General features: G+C 38.0%; 1 protein-coding gene and 1 long non-coding RNA gene across 7 annotated transcripts in view; one reads left to right on the top strand and one right to left on the bottom strand.

Annotated features, from left to right (window-relative positions):
• Positions 1–14,455, bottom strand: part of LOC118767030 — a 31,238-nt gene extending 16,783 nt beyond the window's left edge. The window contains exons 1-2 of the long non-coding RNA XR_005002928.1: positions 14,270–14,455; positions 13,100–13,101 (exon numbers count right to left, since the gene is read on the bottom strand). This is a non-coding gene — a long non-coding RNA (uncharacterized LOC118767030). The remainder of the gene's footprint in view (positions 1–13,099; positions 13,102–14,269) is intronic.
• Positions 1–20,000, top strand: part of LOC115221265 (titin-like) — a 429,926-nt gene that overhangs the window by 270,528 nt on the left and 139,398 nt on the right. The window lies entirely within an intron of this gene.

Raw genomic sequence — 20,000 nt, 5'->3', positions numbered from 1 at the left:
TAGGATCATAAATCGACCCTAGTACCTGACTTGTGTTATATTTTATCGATCATTGAAGGCTAAAATACAAAGTCGACTATAGTAGGATTTGAAATCAGACCGCAAATGTATTTTGCGAAATACTGAATGTATTTCCTTCTAGATTCTTTCTACCATTCTCAGTCCATTAAAGATCATATACATAAGAATAGTTCTTTTAAAAAATCAGTGAAAGGGGTTGGGTTTTTTTTTTTTTTTTAGCTCCAAATCGACCCTGATTGAGCAGACCCATGATAAAAGGCATTTCATACATGATCACCCATCTCCCCCTTTTTTTTTTTTTCGGGGCAGAGTGAACTCCAGACCACATTGTATAATCTCTCTCTCTCAAGATGGTAGGGTAGAATTTGAGGAAAATTTGGGTGCTATTTTAGCGACCCAAGCCCATGTTAAAAATGATGCTTTATTTTCGTTGTTGATCCTTCATTTCATTGACAAAAACGTTCTTGTTACTACTCTTTGCAGAAATTTTCTGCAAATTGCACCAACACCATTTTCAGTCTAGCAAAACTTTTCTAGTTTCACAGACAACAATCCAGATTCTTAAATTCTTTATTCTTTGAATGATTTTGCAAAACCATGTTAATAGTTAATATAGACCCAAATAATTCTTTATCATTGCCACAGGGCAGCAAATAAGGGAACATGACAAAGGGTAGGTTACAAAAAAGAAATAAGATGAACGGAAAAAGTAATGGTACACATTATATGACGAAATTCTAAGAGGGGTATTGTCACCAGGAGCCAGTCAAGGAACCTCATTAATCAAGGATTAATCCTGACTAGCAAGTGTTAAATGTGTTCCCTCAGCTCAGTTCTTTGGTCTACAGGCATATGTAGAAAGTAGGCCTTTTCATTCAGGCCATGCTTGTTACTCTTACCTGTATCATTATCCATCATCTACTTCTCAGTAAATTTACTGGTGGGCAGCCCTTCTTTTTCCAACTTCACTTTCCCCTCTAAGTGAACAAGGATTGGCCCTTTGAAATACAGATGCTACTCATTTTTGTGCACCTTCAGCATGACCCAGAATGTGACAAGGATTGGCCCTTTGAAATACAGGTGCTACTCATTTTTGCCGGCTGAATGGACTGAAGGAATAGGAAATAGTTTCTTCAATGACATAATGCGCCACCAGAAATTGAACACGCAACCTTGTGATCATGAGCCAAATCTTCTAACCACTAAGCCACGAGCTTTCACTTTGAAAAATTGATGACGGCTTGACTGGAGAGTAATATCCACCCTTATTCCTTTCAGAGATATACACCTGATAATTTCTTTTACCACACACACCAGACAGTAAAGCTGCTTGCTCTTCCCAGCCCCAAAAAGAAAGCAGCAGGCTAATCATTACTTTGACCCCAGCCAATAGGACAGCAACTGTTTCACTTAACTCCAAGGTAGCAATGCTGAGACACTGATACTTATGTACTGAACAGTTTCATTGCTCTATGGATAGCCTGGACAGGCCTACCTGATGGTGCTTTCATACCTGTAGAGGTTATCTTGAGCCACAATGCCCACTGGTAATACCACCAGTGATTTCTGCAAGTCACCCATTGTCCCTGTATTAAAGGTCTCCCAGGACAAGCCAGTCAATTGATTCCCATTGGAACCTAGAGTGTCTCTGAAAAACTTTTTCCCCAACACTAGTCCTCTATAGGAAGCCAACAAGGAACCCTCTCCCCACTGGCCGTATTGTCCAGTTACTAGAGGGCTATGAGTGTCTGATAAGAATATTAAGTTCAGTCTTGTTCCTCTCTTGGACTAAGAATAACCATAATTCCTAGCTTAAGTATAATGCCTCAGTTGATTAAATCAACTCCAGTACATATAATCATTCTAACATCCACTTTTCCATATTTGCATGGGTTAAATAGAATTCACGAAGGCAGTTTTTCTACGGGCAGATGCCCTTCCTGTTGCCAACCCTTTGCAAAAGCATGGTAATATTTCCCCGTGGCTAGACACACACACATGCATGCTTGTGTGCATGTGCATATATATATATGGCAGGCTTCTTTCAGTTTCCATCTATCAAATCCACTCACAAGGCTTTGGTCAGCCCAAAGCTACAGTAGAAGAAACTTCTTGCCTAAGGTGTCATGCACTGGAATTGAACCCAGAACCATATGGTTGGAAAGTAAGCTTCTTGCATACCTCTAATTTCATTTAAAAAAAAAAAAAAATTCTATGGTAAGATGTGTGATGTGGGAGAGCAATGGTTGTTATTGAGAGTTCTGGCCTGTGTTTTGTTATTTAGTTCCATCCCTAGATTAGGAATGATCGGGCATGCCAGTAATCAAAGACATTCTGTTCATGGCCATCTCATCTATTCAGATACATTGTATCTAAGACTATACAATCCAATTTCCTGTGCTTAAAAAGGGTTACTCAACATGTCTAATGCTGAGTCAAAAAAGCAACAAAGACCATGAAACTTTTGTTCTACCATCTTAAAAGGAAAAGATACAGTGTTATCCTACATAGATTATATCTTTTAGTGAAAGGCATGATGGTCATAGCTGGAATGCCTTTGATCAGAGATCAGCTCAAATTTGCAATATGTGTAATCCAAACAATTATTCTTCTTTTGTGTGAAGATACAGAACTTACCTCCTTAAACTATGATAAAAAGATCTGATAGGCCAAAACATATCCATAGCTGTCCCTTGCATACAAGCAAAAATCAAGTTTTCTTCATGCTAAGCATGTAAAATTATGCCTTGAAATTATCTCCCTTCTATTTGAGAGTTGTTAACAGTTGCCACCAGGTTTTTGTTGCCTTTTTTGGTGGGAAATTTCAATTAGGAATTTACTTTTGTGTAAGTCCTTTTAACATAATTCTGTAGATGTCACTTTACCAAACAGTGATGGTGCTGTTGTTCATTCCCAGGTTCATCCTTAACAAGGATCCAGACCTTTGATAAAAGCAGTTTTGTTGTTGGTTGTGGTATTGCAAATGGTGGTGATGGTGGTTATGTTGATAAGATTGTAAACGGGTGCCACTGTCATACAAGCAGTGTCTGCCATTCGTCTCCAGTAATCTACAAAATCATGTCCGGTCACAGGGGAAGCATTAGCCTGCTTGGTAACAGGGTGAGGATTGATGACAGCAACAGCATCCCAGCCAAAGAAAATCCATTCTCAGTAAACTCAATCTGACCCCTGTAGGCATGGGAAAATGGACATTGTGGTGGTGATGATGATGATTTTTATCAAATTACAAAAACATGATGCAACTTATTGCATCTTTTTACATTGGTATAACTCTGTCTGTCTCCCCCCCCACTCACACACACACCACACACAAATGCTAGAACCCTAAACATTCTATTCACTCTGTATAGGTTTGCTTGTGGCAGATGCCCTTCCTATTGCCAACCCTTTGCCAAAGCATGGTAATATTTCCCCATGGCTAGACACACAGCTCTATCTGCGACGATTTCATCTCAATTGAAGGAGAGGGGCTTTCTCCCTCCAGGTTTTGGATCCGTGGAATAAGCTGCCGGACGAGATAGTGAAGATGCCGACGACTGCTCGTTTCAAAGTCTCCCTTGACCACAAGTGGCCTGAACTCTTTACATGAACACCACCCTGTACTTAACTCCATGTCCCCCTACATGGCCTTGCTTTTTGCTTTTTGAGCCAAAAAATTAACTAACTAACACACACACACACACACACACACACATGCATGCTTGTGTGTATATATATATATAGTATTTATATATATATATATATATATATATATATATATATTGATCTCTCAATGGTCTTGTGGGTAAAGACATGGACACAGCAACACATATACCCCTTGGACAAAGGTTCAATCCTTGTAAAAGTATTCAGTGTTTTCTTTTAATGGCGGTGCCCCAGCATGGCCACAGCTCGTGAGCTGAAACTAGATATAATATATAGATAAAATAATATTATAATATATACATATATATATATATATATATATATATATATATTATATCTATATATATATATATTATCATCATCATCATCATCATCATCGTTTAACGTCCGTTCTCCATGCTAGCATGGGTTGGACGGTTCGGCCGGGGATCTGGGAAGCCAGAAGGCTGCACCAGGCTCCAGTCTTATCTGGCAATGTTTCTACAGCTGGATGCCCTTCCTAATGCCAACCACTCATATATATGACAGGCTTCTTTCAGTTTCCGTCTATGAAATCCACTCACAAGGTTTTGGTCAGCCCAAAGCTACAGTAGAAGACACTTCTTGCATAAAGTGTCATCCACTGGAACCTGAACCCAGAACCATGTGGTTGGAAAGTAAGCTTTCCCTTTGCCCAATGTACTGTGCATTGGAACCAAACCTGAAATGTGATAGATTTCCTTTTGCATGCTTGTGTGCATGTCCACATATATATATATATATATATCATCATCATCATCATCATCATCGTTTAACGTCCGCTTTCCGCGCTAGCACGGGTTGGACGGTTCGACCGGGTCTGGGAAGCCAGGGGCCGCTCCAGGCTCCAGTCTGAATCTGGCAGAGTTTCTACGGCTGGATGCCCTTCCTAACGCCAGTGGATTGGGTGCTTTTTACGTGCCACCTGCACAGGGGCCAGGAGGGTCCGGCATCGGTCACGATCGGTTCGAGCATTTTAACGTGTCAGCGGCACGGGGGCAACGAGGTCCGGGGTACTTGGGGGATCGGGGTACTTTGGGGATCCAGGGTACTTTGGGATCCGGTACTGAATGGGTAGGGGGTATGTGGAATTGCTGCAGAAAGCAGCCGGGTCTTTGTAGTCACAGCATATCTCCAGAGATCTCGGTCCTTCGCCATTGCCTCAGTGAGGCCCAATGCTCTGAGGTCATGCTTGACCACCTCATCCCATGTCTTCCTGGGTCTACCTCTCCCCCTGATACCTTCAACTGTTTGGGAGTGGCACTTCTTCACACATCTCTCTTCATCCATCCGCAGCACATGACCATACCATCGCAAGCGTCGCTCTTGCACACCACATCTGATGCTTCTTATATCCAGCATTTCTCTCAGGATGCTTACACTCTGTCTTGCGTGCACACTGACACTACACATCCAGCGGATCATGCTAGCTTCATTTCTTTCAAGTCTACGCATGTCTTCTGCAGTCACAGCCCAAGTTTCATTACCGTGAAGCATGGCAGTTCGCACACATGCATCATACAATCTACCTTTTGCTATGAGGGAGAGACCTTTTGTTGCCAGTAGGGGTAGGAGCTTTCTGAACTTTGCCCAGGCTATTCGTATTCTAGTGGTGATACTCTCTGTGCATCCACCTCCGCTACTAACTTGGTCACCCAGGTAGCGGAAACTATCAACTACTTCTAGTTTCTCTCCCTGGAGTGTGATGGAATCTGTTTTCTGAGTGTCTGTTGTGTCTATTGTCCCTGTGCATCTGCCGCACATGAAAGCTATATATATATATATATATGGCAGGCTTCTTTCAGTTTCCATCTATCAAATCCACTCACAAGGTTTTGGTCAGCCCAAAGCTACAGTAGAAGACACTTCTTGCATAAAGTGTCATCCACTGGAACCTGAACCCAGAACCATGTGGTTGGAAAGTAAGCTTTCCCTTTGCCCAATGTACTGTGCATTGGAACCAAACCTGAAATGTGATAGATTTCCTTTTGCATGCTTGTGTGCATGTCCACATATATATATATATATATATATTAATATATATAATTATATATATTATATATAATATATATATGGCAGGCTTCTTCAGTTTCCATCTATCAAATCCACCCACAAGGTTTTGGTCAGCCCAAAGCTACAGTAGAAGACACTTCTTGCATAAGGTGTCATCCACTGGAACCTGAACCCAGAACCATGTGGTTGGAAAGCAAAGCTTTCTCTTTGCCCAATGTTCTGTGCATTGGAATCAAAACCTGAAATGTGATAGATTTCCTTTTGCATGCTTGTGTGCATGTCCACATATATATATATATATATGGCAGGCTTCTTTCAGTTTCCATCTATCAAATCCACTCACAAGGCTTTGGTCAGCCCAAAGCTACAGTAGAAGAAAGACACTTCTTGCATAAAGTGTCATCCACTGGAACCTGAACCCAGAACCATGTGGTTGGAAAGCAAAGCTTTCCCTTTGCCCAATGTTCTGTGCATTGGAATCAAAACCTGAAATGTGATAGATTTCCTTTTGCATGCTTGTGTGCATGTCCACATATATATATATATATATATGGCAGGCTTCTTTCAGTTTCCATCTATCAAATCCACTCACAGGGCTTTGCTCGGCCCAAAGCTACAGTAGAAGACACTTCTTGCATAAAGTGTCATCCACTGGAACCTGAACCCAGAACCATGTGGTTGGAAGGCAAAGCTTTCCCTTTGCCCAATGTACTGTGCATTGGAATCAAAACCTGAAATGTGATAGATTTCCTTTTTAATCCCAACCAAATAATAGAAACGGCAATAACACTTGTCTGCGGCATTCACACGTTGAAATAACAACTCATGTTACACGCTTGGTGTCTAACAATAATAACAATAATAATAATGATAATAATAGAGTATCAATAAAAACAATTCAGACATAGAAACAGTAAGTATATGTTAAAAATAACATCTGTATTCAATGCCGACAGAGAAACTGCAAATAACATACAACATGCATACATACATACATACATACGTACGTACACACACACACGAGCAAGACAGGGTTGTTGGCATTGAATAATAGAACAAGTGGGGGGGGGGAAGCGAGGAGAGGCATTTATGTGCTATATAAACAAAGAACACAAAACTTTATATATATATATTTATATATATTTGTGTGTGTGTATGTGTGTGTATTATATACTACATACATATGCGTATATACTTGCTCGCATTGGCACACATATGCATATATACTAACACATTTCACATACATACACTATATATATATAACATACATACATATAATATATATAATATATATATATATACATATATATTATACATACATTATATATATATATTTATACATACATATATATATACATCACATATAACATATATATACATACATACATACATATATATATATATTATACATACATATATATATACATACATTATATACATAACATACATATATATACATACATACATACATATATATATACATACATACATACATATATATATATATATATACATACATATATATACATACATACATATATATATACATACATATATATATATATACATACATATATATATATTACATACATATATATACATACATATATATACATACATACATAATATATATACATACATATATATATATATATAATACATATATACTATACATACAATATTATATACATATATATATATATATAATAACACTACATACATATTATATATATATATATATTATATATATATATATATATATATATATATATATATATATATATTTATTCCACACACATGCATGTATATATTTCCACACACATGCATATATACTAGTACACACTCCATACACACACATCCACAGTATATATATATACACATACATACATATATATATATAATATATATATATATATATATATATATATATATATTAGATATATATAATATATTATTCCCACACATGCATGTATATATATTCCACACACATGCATATATACTAGTACACACTCATACACACACATCCACAGTAATATATATATACACACACACATATATAATACAGAGACACCAGCGGTACAGAAATAAAATACATGTTGGGCTGAATAATAGATTGAAAATAGCACACACACACATATACACACACACCATTTGCCACTACTCCGGCAAAATTCAATGAATCACAGACCAAATCCACTGTCCAGTCACCATAGAATATGCACAGCAACTTTTATGGTATTACTCTCTTTACATTCATTCAATCAGGTCAAGCTTTGTTCTGTCCTTGGTTTCATTCTCCCAGTGTCTGAAAGTTAATTATAAATCAGTGCTTGCCTGCCCCCGCCCCCGCCCCTCCCCCTCTCTCTCTCTCTCTTCCCCCACCCCTGAACGTTTGGATATTGGCGGGTGGGGTGGTGAGAGCTGAGCTTTCATCTCTTTTGTCCATATATACTTCCAAGATTGACTTTGCCCATTTTTGTTTTTTTTTTTTTTGTTTTTAGGTCAAGGTTGACCTTTCATCTTCACAGACAGAAGTTTTGGTTTTGATTTTTAATGTTTTTGGTCAATAAGTACCAGTGATACACTGGGTTTGATTCAGTTGGCGATATTCCACATTTGCTCTCAGAAAACACTAAGAGGAAAGTGTCGTCCTCATCATCATGTAGTGTCTGTTTTCCATGCTAGCAGGGGCTGGACGGATTTGGCAGGAGCTGGCAAGGTCAGGAGCTGTACGAGGCTCCATTTGTCTATTTTGGCTTGGTTTCTACAGCTGAATGCCCTTCCTAACTACAGCGACCTTACAGAGCATACTGGGTGTTTTTTACATGGCACCATCACCAGTGCTTTTTACGTGGTACCAGTACTTTTAGGTATTAGAGGATGTAATGTGAGTGGCGGGGAAGAGCCCTTCATGGACAAGCATTACCAAGGTGGTTTTTCATAAAATCGCATTTTTGTGCCCAGCCATAAAGAAACTAATATTTGATAGTGATGTGGTAGGAACGTTAAAGCAACAGACTAAATAATTCATTGCATTTTTGATTCATCTTTCTACATCCCAAGTTCAAATCCTGCCGTTTCAACCTTGCTATTGAGATTAATTAATTTAACAACATAATTCCTTCTGTAAGGGTTCATCATCATTGTCAACCTTGGAGATTTCTGTGTCAATTCCTGGGACTCAGAGGCAGAAACGTTAGCACGCCGGGCGAAATGCCTAGCCGTATTTCGTCTGACGTTAGGTTCTGAGTTCAAATTCCGCCGAGGTTGACTTTGCCTTTCATCCTTTTGGGGTCATTAAATAAAGTACCAGCTTCACACTGGGGTCGATGTAATCAACTTAATCCCTTTGTCTGTCCTTGTTTGTCCCCTCTATGTTTAGCTCCTTGTGGGCAGTAACGAAATATATATCTTTGGATTATCAATAATTGCTTTCACTTAACTCAAAGTTGGACTCTTTCTACATACAGTTAAAGGCATGAGATTTATTTGCACTTGATTTTGATTTATATATATATATATTTTTTTCTTTGGAAGAATATGAAGTAAGATTTGATGGTGTGGGTAGATCCAGCCACATGAACAATTCTGATAACTTGGTGAAAAACATCACACTAAATAGGTATGCTGACAATCATGATGATGATGATGATCATCATCATCATCAAGTAGCGAGCTGTTGACCATGTCAGAAATATCTGCTTTGTGGTACCTACTCATTCTCTCCTCTCTCTCTCTCTCTCTCTCTCTCTCTCTCTCTCTGTCTCTGTCTCTCTCTCTCTCGGCATCATCCATCATCCATCATCTTGGCAAAGAACCAAGGAAAGTATGTTTTAAACAACTCTTTGGTTAATTGCAGAAGACAATTCTGTATGACTATCAGCCAGTTTTGTGTTCTTCATAAAAATCTCTCTGCATGTGTGGAGCCCGGGGGGAGGGGGGAGGGTGCCTAGGAGGTGGGGGGGAGGGCACCGAATGTGTTTGTTCGAGAGAGAAAAGAGAGGAATCGTTAGCATAAAATATGGCAGTAACATCTGTGAGTAGAATGTCACGAATTTGATAAATTCTGTATCTTGTATCTTTTACTCGTTTTCAGTCATTAGACTGCGGCCATACTGGGGCACTGCTCTGAAGTGCTGTTAGTCAAATGATTTAGACCCCCGTACCTTTATTTTGTTTTTTTATAAGCCAGATACTTTTCTGTCGGTTTCTTTTCACCTCTTTACTCGCTTTTACTCTTTTTACTTGTTTCAGTCATTTGACTGTGGCCATGCTGGAGCAACGCCTTTAGTCGAGCAAATCAACCCCAGGACTTATTCTTTGTAAGCCCAGTACTTATTCTATCGGTCTCTTTTTCCGAACTGCTAAGTTACGGCGACGTAAACACACCAGCATCGGTTGTCAAGCGATTTTGGGGGACAAACATAGACACAAACATATACACACACACATATATATACATATATACGACAGGCTTCTTTCAGTTTCCGTCTACCAAATTCACTCGCAAGGCTTTGGTCGGCCTGGGGCTATAGTAGAAGACACTTGCCCAAGGTGCCACGCAGTGGGACTGAACCCAGAACCATGTGGTTCGTAAGCAAGCTACTTACCACACAGCCACTCCTACGCCTACCGAACCATTAAATTATAGGGATGTAAACAAACCAACACTGGTTGTCAAGCTGAGTTGGGGACAACCACACACATGCATATACAGCCCCCCCCCCACACACACACAATAGGCTTTGTTCAGTTTCCATCTCCGAGATCCACTCACAAGGTTTTGGTCAGCCACCTTGATTTATTTATCTAGTTTTCTCTTTTTTTGTGTGTGTGGAGGAGAACTTAGTGTTGATTTGGTGGTTCTACGGACTTGGGGGTCCGTAACTAATATTTTATATTTATTTGCTATCTTCTTATCCTTACATAGTATGCACACACACGTAAATTACACACGACAAATTAAATTTAAATGTTGAAGTGAATCTAACGGTTTTGTGCGTTTCTTAAATGGCTTATAAACACCTTCCACGCTGCAATTGTTTTCGTTCCAGCACACGATCTCAGATCAAGTCACTCGCTATGCAAGTACATCTCCGTAATATATATATATATATATATTTATATATGTGTGTGTGTATATACGTGTGTGTATATACGTGTGCGTATATACGTGTGTGTGTATATACGTGTGTGTGTGTGTGTGTGTATATATATATATATATATATATATAAGCATAGTAAGTTGGCAAGCTGGCACGCTGGGCAAAAATGCTTAGCAGTATTTCATCTGTCTTTACTTTCTGAGTTCAAATTCCACCGAGGTTGTCTTTACCATTCATCCTTTCAGTGTTGATAAATTAAGTACCAGTTGTATACTGGGGTCAATCTAATCAACTGGCCCCCTTCCTCAAAAACTTTGCGCCTTGTGCCTAGAGTAGAAAAGAACCGTTACTATTCTGGACAAAATGCTAAGTGGTAACATTTCTTTTGACCTTCTGTCATGAATTCAAATTCTGTTGTTGTTGGGGTCAACTTTGCCTTTCATCCTCTAAGGGTTGATAAAACAAATTACCAGTTGAGTACTGAGGTTGAAGCAACCGACTAGAGCCCTCCTACGAAATTGCTGGCCTTGTGCCAAAATTTGAAGCCAATATGTATAATTAGTGTGTTTATCACTCATACAGCAAGTGACATCTCTTGTCTTGAACACGTTAAGCATTATTTCTATTCTCACCTCTTAATGTTTTTACTCTTGACTCTAATCCCTTCCCTTGAGGTTGACATGATAGTTCTCTCTGACCCGCGCCAGAGTGATATATTGCCCCTTCTCTCTTTCTCTGTTCCTATCTCTGCCTCGCATATATGATGAAGCAGCATTGCATCTCTTTCTCTTTTAGGTAGGGGTTAGGTGTCAACTACATCTGTGTCTCTTGTACAGAAATGATATGACATATGCAAGAATGATTGATATGATGTCTCTCTCACTCACTCACTCACTCACTCACTCATGCAAGATTGATGTTGACGTCTCACTCTGTCTCTTGCGGAAATGACGGGGCATCTCTTCTCTGTATCTTGCAGGAATAACAAGACAACAAGACACCCTCTCTTTGTATCAAAGGAATGATGACATCGCTCTGTCACTTGCAGGAGTGATGTGACCTCTCTCTCTCTCTCTCTCTCTCTCCCTCTCACCGTCTTCTGAAAGACTGATGTGATGTCTCACTCCATCTCGTGCAAGAGTGATGTAACAACTCTCTCTTTGTCTCATACTGAAGTGATGGGATTATCTCTCTTTCTCCCTCCTTCTCTCACACACACTCGCTCTGTTTTTCACCTTCTCTTTCTCTCCGTCTCCCTCATGCAGATGTGATGTATTGTCTGTCATGTGATGATGAGGAGGAGGAGGAGGATGAGGTATTGTCATTTCGCCAATACCATTCGAATGAAATCCGAAATTGTTTACGTTTCATCTCTCATCATCTGCCTCTTATCAGCACACCTGAAACCGAGGCATCACTACATGTCTACGTGTATACATGTACACCTGCGCATTCAATAAGACACTGTGCACGTGCTTGCACGCACACGCATTCACACACACACACACACACACAAATTGTATGCGAGTCTGTCTGTTTGTGTTTTATATTCATTTAAACAAAAATGGATTTCTATGCTTTGATGTATGCGTTTGCGTATGTTCTAAGGAATGCGTGTGTGTTTGTGTGCGTGCGTGCGTATTCTCATGGCTGTGTACGTGTGTGTTGTAGGTATGGATTGCATACATTCCAGTCTGTGCGTTGCATCCACTTACACAGATATTGATTTCTTTCTTTGTGTATGCACGGTGCATTGGTATGTGCATGCATGCGTATGTCTGCGTGTGCGCAGTTACCTGTGCTTGACTGCGTGGTTCGTGGCACTTACATGTAATTAATTACACCATGGCTACACCTAATAGATGTATATATGTCCCCATCTATGTGTGTGTGTGTCCGTGTGTCCACTTGTGATCATTCCCATGTGTGCCTTGTCCACCTTACGACCATTCCTCCATGTGTGTGTCCCCTTCCACCTCATGATCAAAACCTCTGTGTGTCTCTGTCCACTTATGAGCACGTGTCTCTCCCTTTCTGGTGTCATCTTACAAGCAGGTGTCTACGTCCACCTACAACATCTCCATGGTGTCTCTGTCCACTTATGAGCACGAGTCTCTCCCTTTCTGTGTCATCTTAGAAGCAGGTGTCTACGTCCACCTACAACATCTCCACGGTGTCTCTGTCCATTTCTGAACATTCCTATGTGTTTTTTTTGTGTGTGTGTCTGCCTTTATAGCTGGCTCTGTCCCTGTCCATTTATAAACACGTCCCTCAACTCCTGTCCACCTGTAACTGTGTCTCTGTCTTCCTCCATTTTCCAATGTGTCAACCATGTCTCCCCCTCTCACTTTCTCTGTCTCTTTGTCTACATTGTCAAGTCTACCAGTTTTCTTGTGACACTTGTTGTTGTTGTTGTTGGGACATTTTCTTATTAACTGTCATTATTGATTATATTGTTGAATGTAACTACCTGAACACCCCCGCTGCTGACCATGAACTCTGCCACTGATGTACAACCACAATGAATGAAAAAAAAAAATTACAGTTCTTCCCTCTCTCTCTCTCTCTATCTATCTATCTTTCTCTATATCTCCCTTGTTCCCCTCTGTGTTGCTCTTTTTCTTCCTCTCTATCTCCCTCTATCTCCATTCTCTGGTTTCTTTCTTTCCACTTGTCTCTTTCCCTCTCTCTCTTTCTCTCTCTCTCTTTTCTACTTTCACTTTTCTTTTTTTCCCCCTCTCTCCTCCTTTGGTTCCCTCATCTCTCCCCTCTCTCTCATATCTCCCTTATTCCCCTCTGTGTTGCTCTTTTTCCTCCTCTCTATCTCCCTCTGTCTTAGCCTTCATCTCTCCATTCTCTGGTTTCTTCTCTTTCCACTTGTCTCTTTCCCTCTCTCTCTCTCTCTTTCTCTTTTCTACTTTCACTTTTCTTCCACCCACTCTCTCCTCCTTTCCTCCAACCCTGCTTCCCTCATATCTCCCCTCTCCTCTCTCTCTGTCTCTCTCTCCGTCTCTCTTTCTCTCTCAGCCAAGCCATAGTAGTCTGAGTGGTCGTGTGCATGTGTGCACGCATAACAGATAGAACTACACATTGATTGATTGAAGCTGCTGATAGACACTAGTTGCTGCGAGGATAGAGGACTGTAAACAGAAAGAGAGAGAGAAAGAAAGAAAGAAAGAGCGAGAGAGAGAGAAGAATGTAGACAGAGAATACAGCAATGAAAGAGAGGAAGGGAGGCGGAGACGAGAGAAGGCTTCTTATTAAACCACCACGGTGAATAATCACAAGTTCAGTAAAAGGTGTATTTCTGCCTAGGTGTAACTCTGTAACAGAGAGACCACAGAAGCTTTCACTCAACAACAAACAAAAGAGAATTTGGCACGGTTTCGAATCATCTCTTTTATCATCCTCTCTGGTTTTTCCAAAACAGTTCTTACCTTTACAACAGTGTTACGTTACTTATTTTGGTATCTTACTATAATAATTTTTTTTTTAGTTTTGTTGTTATTCTTACGGACTTTGAAAAATCTCTTGGTTTATTTACCAATCTACCTGCCTGTGTTCTTCGATTTGTTTTTTCTGTCGTTCTGAGAAAACCTGAAGTGGTTTGTTTATTCTTCGCAAACCATTTCTTTTGGTTTTATTGAGAGAATTTTTTTTCTTTAAAAAAAAAAAACAAAAAGATTTTTTTTTTCTTTCATTACTTTGTCCTTTTGAATATTCATTCAACTTGGAATGGAATATTAATTCTTCCTGTGACTGATTTTTTGCAAAAATACAAGCCCTATTTCCAGGGGAGAAAAAAAAAAAAAGTTTTGGTAAAATTTAGTGCCATTTTGTGCCACACTGGAACTGTGCAGATATTTTTTAAAACGGTGATCATTCTGTTTTGTTATTCTTTTAAAAACAAAACAAAACAAAAAAAAACAATATTCAACAAGGAGAAAGTTTTTCTTAGTTTTATACAAACTGACTGATAATCTGTAAAACAAAAAAAAGTTCCATCATGCATATCAATGAGAAAAAGTTGATTACTGGTTTTAAAAGTAAGTCTTTTCTCGCTTTTTTTCTCTTGTTTTTGTGGTTTAGCCCTAGGTTAGCCCCAACTGAGTAGACAAACCGATTCCAACAATAATCATTATTTCTATTATTTTTTTTTTCTTTTCAAGCATTTTGTATATTTAAGATTAGATTATCCAATGTGTCCTTTGTTTCCATTCTGTTTGAGTTTTTTTATAAAGTGGTAGAGTATAATTTGAGGGAGATTTGGTTACTATTTTTAGCAGATCAAGCAACCATTTAGAGGTTCCTCAGCCCTAGATCATCCCTGATTGAGTAGACCTAAACCCGAAATAATCTTTATTTTAGTTTTTCAGGCATAGTGTATCTAAGGCTATATTATGCAATGGGTTCTTCATTTTCTTTTCTATTTTTGAACAAAGCATCAAAGTATAATTTGAAGGAGGTTTGGTTGCTATTTTCTGCAGATCAAGCAACCATATAGAGGCTCCTCAGCCCTAGTTCATCCCTGATTGAGTAGACCTAAACCAGAAATAATCTTTATTTTAGTTTTTCAAGCATAGTGTATCTAAGGCTATACTATGCAATGGGTTCTTCATTTTTTTTTCTATTTTTGAACAAACTATCAGAATATGATTTGAGGGAGATTTAGTTGCTATTTTTAGCAGACCAAGCAACCATTTAGCGGCTCCTCAGCCCTAGATCATACCTGATTGAGTAGACCTAAACCCGAAATAATCTTTATTTTAGTTTTTCAGGCATAGTGTATCTAAGGCTATATTATGCAATGGGTTCTTCATTTTCTTTTCTATTTTTGAAAAAAGCATCAAAGTATAATTTGAAGGAGGTTTGGTTGCTATTTTCTGCAGATCAAGCAACCATATAGAGGCTCCTCAGCCCTAGTTCATCCCTGATTGAGTAGACCTAAACCAGAAATAATCTTTATTTTAGTTTTTCAAGCATAGTGTATCTAAGGCTATACTATGCAATGGGTTCTTCATTTTTTTTTCTATTTTTGAACAAACTATCAGAATATGATTTGAGGGAGATTTAGTTGCTATTTTTAGCAGACCAAGCAACCATTTAGCGGCTCCTCAGCCCTAGTTCATCCCTGATTGAGTAGACCTAAACCAGAAATAATCTTTATTTTAGTTTTTCAAGCATAGTGTATCTAAGGCTATATTATGCAATGGGTTCTTCATTTATTTTTTCTATTTTTGAACAGACCATCAGAGTATTATTTGAGGGAGATTTGGTTGCTATTTTTTGCAGATCAAGCATCCACTTAGAGACTCCTTGATTATGTTTTATAGGAAAGAAGGACCAGAAAAGGCAGAGACTCCACAAGCAACAAAGATTGACATTTGTTGTTGTTTAGTTACAGGTCAGCTTCAATCAAATAGACCTGTCTTTAATCCCAGGTCTTCTCTGATCAGTAAGACCTATGATCAATAGCCATTACAACCATGATCATCCATTCCATCTCATTTTGTTTTTTCAGACACGATGTATCTAGGGCCGCATCATCCGAAGTAGCCTTCTGTTTTTGTTTAAAGATAGTGTGAGCTGGGGGAGATTCAGTTGCTATTTTTAGCAGGTCAGGTGACCACTACAGGCTCCATTGATGGTTCATAAGGTCGACAGGGTTTTTTTACTGTTACTGTGCAGTGAAAAACCACAAGATGGAGTGAGATACGGTGAGATCCACCCAACCCATGCCAGCATGGAAAAACAGACGTAAAATTATGAGATGATATCTAATAATTGCGAGAATCGTAGCTAGCAGACTCAGTGGGGTATCTGGCTATAGTACTTAAAGATCAGTCAATAATTCATACCCTGTTACTCTATCGGTCAAATGATGCAGCTCTCAATGGCTCACTCGACCTTATTGTAAATAGGTACCATGAGTAGGGCAAGTGCAGCTCAATGGGTGTTAGATTGTTTCCTAGTGAAGATGCATGGTTTAGTGGTTAGGGTAATCAGCTTATGATGGTAAGGTCGTGAGTTCAATTTCTGGTTGTGCCTTTTGCCCTTGAACAAAAACACTTTGCTTTATTTCACATTGCTTCAGTACATTCAACTGGCAAAAACGAATTTACTTGTATTTCAAAAGGGTCAGAGCCCTGTCACATCACATTCCATGTCACACTGAATAGCTCTGAGAACTACATTAACTCTTTTGCTACCATACTTCTGTTGAGATGCTCTGTGTTTCTTTCAATTAATTTTAAATATAACAAAGACTTTAGTAAAATAACTTAGTTATCGTTAAGCTGGTGTTAGGAACATAAATTGTGACTTAAGGTTTGGTGGAAGATTTTAATTCAGAACTTATGAAAACAAGACATTTGTACAACAGAGCCAGAGGTGGTTTCAGCTGGGTTGGTATTAAAAGGGTTAAGAATTGTTTCTCTATTGTATATTTTAACCTTTTCATTACCGTATTTATTTTGAGATGCTCTGTGTTTCTTTCAATTTATTTTAAATATAACAAAGAATTTAGTAAAATAACTTAGTTATTATTCTGCTAGTGTTAGGAACATAAATTGTGACTAAGGTTTGGTGGAAGATTTTAATTTAGAACTTATGAAAATAAGACATTTGTACAACAGAGCCAGAAGTGGTTTCAGCTGGGTTTGGTATTAAAAGGGTTAAGAATTGTTTCTCTATTGAATATTTTAACCCTTTCATTACTGTATTATTTTGAGATGCTCTGTGTTTCTTTCAATTACTTCAAATATAACAAAGAATTTAGTAAAATAACTTAGTTATCATTAAGCTAGTGTTAAGAACATAAATTGTGACTAAGGTTTGGTGGAAGATTTTAATTCAAAACTTATGAAAACAAGACATTTGTACAACAGAGCCAGAAGTGGTTTTAGGCTAGTTGGTATCAAAAGGAGATGTTTCATATAATAGAGCCAAGGTTCCAATATAATTTAACCCTTTTGTTACCATATTTCTGTTGAGATGCTCTGTGTTTCTTTCAATTACTTTAAATATAACAAAGAATTTAGTAAAATAACTTAGTTATCATTAAGCTAATGTTAGGAACAGAAATTTTGTGACTTAAGGTTTGGTGGAAGATTTTAAATTCAGAACTTTTGAAAACAAGACATTTGTATTAGAGAGCCAGAGGCTGTTTCAGCCAGGATGGTATCAAAAGGGTTAAAGGTACATATGTCTGTGGAGTACTCAGTCACTCGCACATGAATTTCATGAGCAGGCTGTTCCGTTGATTGGATCGACTGGAATTCTAATTGTTCTAACCGATGGAATGCCAGTAGAGTGTTTCATAACCTCACAATGTTCATTCTTGTGTTTTGGAAAGTGAATAGAAAATCTTTATATATTCTTTGTGTGGTGTCTGTTACATTTGAGACAAACTAATAATGACTGAATTTAAACAAAAGAAAAATCTACCTAATTAATTAGAATTTATTTTACTAATTGGTTGTTTCTTTTCAGCTGGTGTTTACTTCTTTGCCTGCCTATTACTATTAGTTACTAATTAGATTGTTTATAATTACAATGGTTAATTTGACTGGATTTAATTAGCTCTTAATTTTTAAAACTTTTTTTCTCTTTTGTCTCTATATTTCTGCAGAGTTTTTTTTTTGGGTTTTTTTTTACCACCACATGGAACTAGTTTTGAGTTACTGAAAAAAGTTTTTTTTTTTTTTTCTTGTTTTTGTATCTTAGAGCAATGTGAGATCAATTTTCATTGGTTACCTGAACGTTCCCTCCTTTCCTATATATATATATATAGATACACACACACTGCTCTGTTAGTTTATATTGTACAAGTATACCCTTCTTGTTAATCCACCCAGCCTAACTGGCAAATTAAATTACCTTTTGCAATTTCAGTTCTGAGAAAAGAATCGCTTAGATTGATGACAATTAAAATACAATTTGGTTTTGTTCCCACATAATTTCTTAATTTAGAATCAATATAACAATGTTTGTTTGTTAGTTGAGTTTCTCTTTTGTTTTCTTTGTCTTCTCGGGAGTAGTGGAGCTAGTCAGATAGAGCTGTTTGAATCATCATCATCATCATCGTTTAACGTCCGCTTTCCATGCTAGCATATCATATTAATATACAAATCACATAGGCGCAGGAGTGGCTGTGTGGTAAGTAGCTTCCTTACCCACCACATGGTTCTGGGTTCAGTCCCACTGCGTGACACCTTGGGCAAGTGTCTTCTACTTTAGCCTCGGGCCGACCAAAGCCTTGTGAGTGGATTTGGTAGACGAAAACTGGAAGAAGCCCGTCATATATGTATGTATGTATATGTGTGTGTGTATGTTTGTGTGTCTGTGTTTGTCCCCCCAACATCGCTTGACAACCGATGCTGGTGTGTTTGAAGAGACCGATAGAATAAGTACTAAGCTTACAAAGAATAAGTCCTGGGGTCGATTTCCTCAACTAAAGGCGGTGCTCCAGCATGGCCACAGTCAAATGACTGAAACTAGTAAAAGAGAGAAAAGAGGGTGGCAAGTTGGCTGAATCATTAGCACGCTGGGCAAAATGCTTCGTGGCATCTCATCTGTCTTTACGTTCTGAGTTCAAATTCTGTCATGGTCGACTTTGCCTTTCACCTTTTCAAGGACAGTAAAATAAGTACCAGTTGAGCACTGGGGTCGATGTACTCGACTTACTGTCCTTGTACTAAAATTTGAAATCAATATATAAGTTATAAAACTTAGCGAAGTGAATTAATAAAATCAATAATGATAATATACTGGGGTTATAATAATAATAATAATAATAATATAATAATGAAATTATTGTATACAGTGCTCAGGTGCACCACAACTTGTCGAAAAGTGTGTATAAAGTATATGCAGTATATTTGACTACACCTTTGTAGGATTTGGTCTTGTACCCCGAAAAAAATATATTAGAATTTCTCCCACCCTACCAATTCATGTCATCTACGTAGTTAGATCAAGAATCTTATTTTTGTTTCAAAACAATAGTTTTCTTGAAGAAGCTTTATTATATTAGTAACTACTTCAAGAAAAAGAAAGAAAAAAATCATGGATATTTAATCAACATTTTAGATATTTTTTTTAATATTTTTTTTTTATTCAGTTTCTTTCAAATTTCTTTTTTTTTTCTTCTTTTTCTAGTTTATAAAGTTAATTAAT

Source organism: Octopus sinensis, linkage group LG18 (assembly GCF_006345805.1).
Source record: "Octopus sinensis linkage group LG18, ASM634580v1, whole genome shotgun sequence".
Lineage (NCBI taxonomy): Eukaryota > Metazoa > Mollusca > Cephalopoda > Octopoda > Octopodidae > Octopus > Octopus sinensis.
This window is presented reverse-complemented; position numbering and strand designations above follow the sequence as displayed.